This window comes from Cucumis melo, chromosome 4 (assembly GCF_025177605.1).
Source record: "Cucumis melo cultivar AY chromosome 4, USDA_Cmelo_AY_1.0, whole genome shotgun sequence".
NCBI classification, from domain to species: domain Eukaryota; kingdom Viridiplantae; phylum Streptophyta; class Magnoliopsida; order Cucurbitales; family Cucurbitaceae; genus Cucumis; species Cucumis melo.
This window is the reverse complement of record NC_066860.1, coordinates 21,755,270-21,762,527: the sequence shown is the minus strand read 5'-3', so window position 1 is coordinate 21,762,527 and position 7,258 is coordinate 21,755,270.

The window sequence follows — 7,258 nt, the reverse complement described above, 5'->3', positions numbered from 1 at the left end:
GACAACTAACCCCTGATGAGTTAGAGAAATCACATTGGTACATTCTAAACAACTGTGACGAAGTGGAACCTTATCTCCAGTACGTATCACTTTGCTTAAATTCATTTTTAATATTTTAAATATGACTAAAAGGTTACACGAACTTGCAAAACATAGGGAGCATATGAGGATCCTTGAGTCGAGTAATGGAAATGGTGATTTGTATAAGAGACAACAATTAGAATTTCCTACTTGGTTCAAAGCAAAGGTATGTCTTTTTTTGTGGTTGTACATTGCATTATACAATTTTTTGTTACATTAAGCAATGCATTTTTTATTAGGCTCAAAGGTTGCATTATGATAAATTCATATCCGATGATTTGTATGCCCTTGCTTGTGGTCCGAATGATTTTGCTCGCTCTTATAGCGGGTGTATAGCAAATGGAGTTCGATTTCACACTAAAGATCGTGATAGTCGTCGGACCAGTCAGAATAGTGGAGTAATGGTGCCAGGTGGTGATGAAACATGACAAATATTTTTCTATGGCGAACTACATGAAATTATAAGGCTACAATACATTTTCATGAAGGTAGTGCTTTTTAAGTGTGAATTGTATGATACTAGTTTGAGGAAGAATCGAATTAACATAGTTGATGGCTTTACATCAATAAATATTCGTAACCGATGGTACAAAAATGAGCCTTTCATCCTTGTAAGTCAAGCAGCACAAGTCTTCTACGTAGATGATTACAAACTTGGTCAAGATTGGAAAATAGTTCAACAAATTCAACCAAGACATGTGTGGGATATTCCAGAAATAGAAAGTAATGAACTAGAAGTAACATCGGATGAAACCATATCTACATGTTATCCTAGAGTTGAACATAACCTAGATTCACAAACTTTTAATAGAGAAGACGTTGAACCTTCAATCATTGGAGACCAAGAAGACATTATTGCACAACTGCCTGAAGAAGCCTCAACCATGAAGCATTGGTTGATGAAGAAGAATTTGATTCAAATAATTCTAGCGATGAGTCAATGAGTGACGAAGATTATGATAACTACTAACTTTTAGTCATACTACGCCAAGGTTATACATAACTAACTATGATTTAATTTTATTTATGCATCTATTTGAATTGTACATTGTTTGTTCACTTACTTTAATGTTTATAGTTATATTTATGCATCAAAACATTTTGTAGGATGTCGTCAAGAAATTTTGGACCGGGAAATCGTAGTAGGTCATCTTCAAATATGAACGAAGCAAACAATTCTAATCAAAATAGTATTGGTGAGCAAGAAGTGGTGTCCATAGATTCAGACATTCAAAGTATGTATTCATTTTTATGTTAAATCTTCTAGTTTTCATACAACATTAGATGTATTAATATTAATATTTAGACTTAAATGAACCTTTGGTACAAGATTATCTTGAACATGAAATGAGCGTGTTGTATAGAGACTTTCGTTGTTCACTACACAAAAGCTACAAAAAGTATGACTCTCCAGCTGAAGCACGAAAACATCGTGACAAACGAGTGGCACGAGATTCGAATTGGGCTCGTTTATGTGATCGATGGGAACGAGAAGATTTTAAGAGTAGATCTGAAGCAAATTCTAAGGCACGATCTAAACTTCCATTCACCCATCGAGGTGGAACTTCAACATTTTTACGCCATAAGCAGAAAATGGTACGACATTTATTTTTGTATTGTAGTTATATATACTTTTTATATTTATAATTTTGGTTGTCACGTGTAGAAAGAAGAGGGTAAGGAAGTAAGTGAGATTGAATTATTTCAACTCACGCATTCCAATGAGAAGAATGGGTGGGTGAATGAGGCAAAAGAGAAATATGTAAGTAAAGTTGTATGTTCATTGTTGAAATTTTTCTTAACCTATAATGGATTGATACTATTATGTAATTATGGTGTAGGATGAGATGGTGGAATTAAAAACAACTTCATCACAAGAATGGAGTGAACCTCTTCTAGAAAGGGAAATATGTGACCGAGTATTGGGTAAGCGATCGGGGCATGTGAAGGGACAAGGTTGGGGACCAAGACCCAAGAATGCTAGAAATGAAACAATTCAACACAACACAAAAGAAGCAAATGCACAGATTGCTCACTTGCAAAGTATAGTTGAATCGCAACAAGCTACAATCGAAGCAATTTTAAGAAGATTATCCTGTCAAGAAGCTACCTCCAACATGGAACAAAGTTCAGAACAATCAAATGATAGTCAACAGGTAATTTTTTCAACTTAATTAGTTTGATATGAAGTGTCGGATTAGAGTAGTATATAGAAACATGGTATATTATGAATTGATATGACTATCCTACAGTTATGGTAGTCATATAAATATGGTCCTGAATTTGTTGCTTTTGACTTAATTAGTTTGATTAGTATCATAATACTTTGAAGTCGTTTATTTGAGTTTGATGGTAATGAATTGGTTGCTTTAGACATGTCCTCCTCCCTTTTTGTTCTTTTTTAAAAAGTTTGAGTTTATCCATTTGAGTATGACATATTTAAAGTGCCTAAGTTTCATTTTTGCTTTAGACATGCCCCCCCCCCCCCATTCTTTCAACTTAATTAGTTTGATACAAAGTGTTGGATTAGAGTAGCATGTGCGAATATGATACATTCATTCTTGTGATGATTTTGGTCCTTTGATGTAGACTTGCCCTCCCCCCCCTCCCCCCCCCCCCCCCCCCCAATTATTTTAGAATGTTTGGGTTTCGTCTGTTTGACTAGTGTCATAATGCTTTGAAGTCGTTTATTTGAGTTTGATGGTAATGAATTTGTTGCTTTAGACATGTCCCCCTTCCTTCTCATTCTTTTTTATAAAGTTTGAGTTTTATCCATTTGAGTATATTATATTTAAAGTGCCTAAGTTTCATTTTTTGCTTATATGTTTTACTTATTTATGTTGTTATATTGTTTTTCAGATTTGACGCACAATGGACTTCTGATGAATATGACAAGAGTTTGGTTCGTATCTTATAATTTTTTGTTATGCACATACTTTTGGTCCAAGTAGAAATTTTTTGTTGTGCACAATACTTTTGGTTTGTAGGTGTAACTTCTTGGTTATAGCTTGGAACTAACTAGATGTAACTTAGTGCTTATAACTTATGTTAACATTACTTAGAACTATTTATGAAGATGTTGAAGTTTTTTGATATATATTTCTTGTGATGAAGTTGGTGTTATTGCATGTTGCTTAGTGATAAGTTTTTAAAATTATTATGTTTGACATCTTATAACAGGTTTATATAATTAATCAATCATATATTATTTTTTATGTAATAAAATTCTTTTACTGACGCTTTCAATAACGTCGCAAAAGCATTGATTTTTATAAAAAAAATATTGTACGAGTTTTTAGTGGCACACTTCAATACGTCGCAAAAGCTATTTGTAACGATCCCAAAGTAACCTTCAGCAACAATATAATTTGTCACTAAAACATCAACTTTAGTGACATGTTCAAAACGTCACTATAGAAAATAAATAGTGACATAAATTATGTTACTAAAAGTAAGCCTTTAGTAACGCACAAACGTCACTAAAAGTTCATCTTTTGCGGCGCGAACGCTTGTATCGCTAAAACTTTAACCGACATGGAATCTGCGACAGTCCTAGTGACGAAGGCCTTTTCGTTGCTAAAACTATTAGCGACGCGTTATCAATCTTCAGTGACGCTTTCTGTGCGCCACTGAAAATGGAATTTCTTGTAGTGTATTGATGTTGGGGTCTATGTAGGTTTCAAGAAGACAATTTATGAGAAGGAAACGTGAATAAGAAGAGAAAGAAGCAGAAAATGAAGAGAAGGTATGTTGTCTACGCTGTTGTTCAATTCATAACATGTACTATATTTAGTAAATTCATAATATAACCTTTACCCAACAAATCTTGCTGAACAGATAATACTAAAAGTGAACAAGATAAACAAGAAGAACAAGACGAAGATGAAGAAGGACAAGGTGAGACGGACATGAATGAACAATGTAGTTCGGGGAAAAAAGAAACAACGGAAACAAATGAAGATCAATCAATAGAGAATAGAAAGAGAAAAAAGGATACGACAAAGGGAAAAAGGTAACAATCTATAACATCTAATAAATGTAAAAGTTATATTGAATTTTGTTATCAATTTCCTTTTTATAACATAGGTCAAGAGTGCTAATAAGGAAGAAAAGGCCAAAGAGGATAAAAGGACAAAAAGGGAAAGCACCAATGACACAAGAAAAACTGAGGTATGTGTGATATAATACTTAGTATGTATGAATTATGTATGCATAGAGTACAACGTATGTGATTGTTGTTTGATATCGAATACATTGTATTTGGAGGTAATTACACTGTATTTATGAATCTATTGCCTATGATTTCATCTATTTTGAAATATATTGAATCTGATTGATGCGAATTATAGTGTGTTTGTGTATTACGTTTGGAGTATTATGCATTATGGAGTGGGATACTTTGAAGTGTAGTTAACTTGTAGATTGTGTTCTGTTTCACTAACTGTACCTCAAAGTATTTGTGAATATCTGTTGTCTATGACCCAATATATTTTGGAATATGTTGAATTTGATTGTTGTGAATTACTATATATTTGTGTATTCCCTTTCGGTTGTTCAAAAAATCGAAGGGATATCTTTCAATATATTGTTTCGGTAATTTAAAAGAATAATTACATAAACAATTTATGTTTACAACAATATCTATATATGACCTATAATTAAAAAACGAAAAAAAATATTATATACTTTACATGTTTCTTTCTGACCTTGGCAAAATTTCAGAGATCACCTGAATGTGCTTTTGATAACTGTGAAAGATTTCCAGTTAACATTGTTGTACATGCCACAATTGAGAAATATAATGGTGCTGAGAATAAATTTTCCTAAGAATCAGAGCTCAAACGAACGAAAGAAGAATTGTGAAAACAAACCTTTGCACCAATGAAGAAGCTCACCTGATTCTGGAGTCGTTTTGATGAAAAAGATAGCTGGCAAGAGAAAAAAATCCCTTGATTTGCGCCAAATGTATGAAGACGTTGAAGGGGACGAAGTTGGAAGCTCCAATCATTTCTGGAACTGATTGAAGACTTTGAAGGTTTGAAGGGGACGAAGGGCTTCAAAAATATTGTTCTGTAGAATCTACGAAAGCGAAAGATAGGGAAGTTAGAAACTTTTCAGTTTTGAAGAGTTTCAAAGGTTTCAAGAATATTGTTTGGTGACCCTCTTTTCCTCAAGGTTTGCATACCCTTAAGTGTTTGAAAGGTTTGAAATACGTGAAGAGATTGATAACGTTTGAATGCTTGAACGCGCACGATGTGAATAAGATATGAAATGAGTGCAGAAATTATGTGGAGCTTTGATTGTGATATGTGTTAATTTTTGGCTTTTAGAGGAAAATTAGGATTTTTGATAGGTGTTAACTATGTGATAGGAGTTTGATTTAATTATAGGGTATTTGTGGTTTCTTGAATAATTGTATTTAGGATTCAAGTTTTTCACTTAGGTAGGGGCATTTAAGACATTGCTCTAGTAATTTTTTTCTCATATTTTTCGATTTTGCCATTTTATCAATTTAAATAAAAACTTGTCATTTATCCAAAGTAAACCTTTTATTTTGCTATTCTTCTTGTCACCTCTTAAATTAACCTAATGGGTCGCACACGAAAAAATTTGGTCGAATTTGTCTTTGGGCTGCGTTAATAACCTCAATTAGAGGATTGGAAGCTTGTTAGGAAACCCTAGGAAACCCTAGGAAACCTAAGCTTATTAGAAAATCCTAAGAAACCTACAAATAAGACCTTTGGTGTTTTACTTGATAGAGACACGCAAAAGACCATAAATTTGTTTGACACAGAGAGTGAATTTAGAGAGTTAAAATTTCCACTTTGTACAATTCTAATAAATCCAAATTAGAGAAGTAGAATTCCCAGTTCGTGTGTGGATACTATTAAAGAATGCTAGTGATTTCGTAGCGTTTTGGTAATACACATTTGGAGGATCGTTCTTATAAAAAAAGAGGCAATTCGATTTTGGAGAGTCGACACAAAGGTATGTTTATTCGTGATTTAATTGTTAATGCACGGTCTGATTACATTCTAAGGTTAGAGAAAAATTTCTATGTTAATTCCGCTGTGACTAGCCCTAAATCGTTTTCCAACACTTTGCATGTAACAAAAGTAATCTCCAATTCTATGTCACGATGATATACAAGAAAACATTAAATGAAGTAGAGTGATAGAATTTTATTAATGATACAAGTATATAACTTTCTATTAGTGATAGATAGTAATAGAAGTCTATCAATATTTCATTAACGATAAAAGTGTACAACTTTCTATCACCAATAGAAAGTTGATAGAAGTCTATTATTGACTATGAATAATAGAATTGTAGAACTTTTTTCAGTATAATAATAGAAGTCTCACTATCTATCAATGATAGAAAGTTATAAACTTTTAGTTCAACACTTAGAATTGGAATCAACTTTTTCTTTAAATACATCATGGAATTTTACTCATTTCAATTTTAGCCGGTTGGTTTCATTAACCTTGAGCTATATTTTTTTTTAAAGATGATCTATTAGGTAACATAAAGTGACTTGGCTCAACTCATAGTTTCTTTACTTTTATTTATTTATTTTTATTAATTTCCATTTCATCATTATTAGTCTACATCAGTCATTCTAGATTAATATACTAAATTGAATTTTAATACAGGAAGGATGCGGATGAAATTTAGTTCTCATCATACAAGAAATATGGCTTTCAATGACACTTTGGTATAGTCAAATTGAGGTTTGAGGGTGAAAAAAATGGCATAAAATTGAGATTGATAGCAAAATTTTGGTTGTAATGTATTTATTTTAAGCTTGTTTGTAGATTGTACTTAGCTAGCTTATTTTTTAGAATTTAGGGTTTAGGGTTCAATTTAAAACTTGGGTCACGATGCACCTATCATATCTTACTACATGTAAATTCTTATAAATCCTTTAAAAAATAGTTATTGGTCAATCTTCTTGTACAAATATTATAAAGTGTATGATAATGCATACATATTAAATTGTTGACTATTTGTTTCCATATGGTAAATAATTAAAAGTACTTTGTAATTGAACTGATCTGTGTAATGGTAGGATTACAAGAAATATCGACCTTCAGTTAATGTATTTTCTTGTAAAAAATAAAAAAATGTGGTAATACAAGAGCATATGACATTTGATTTTTTAAAAAAACTATCA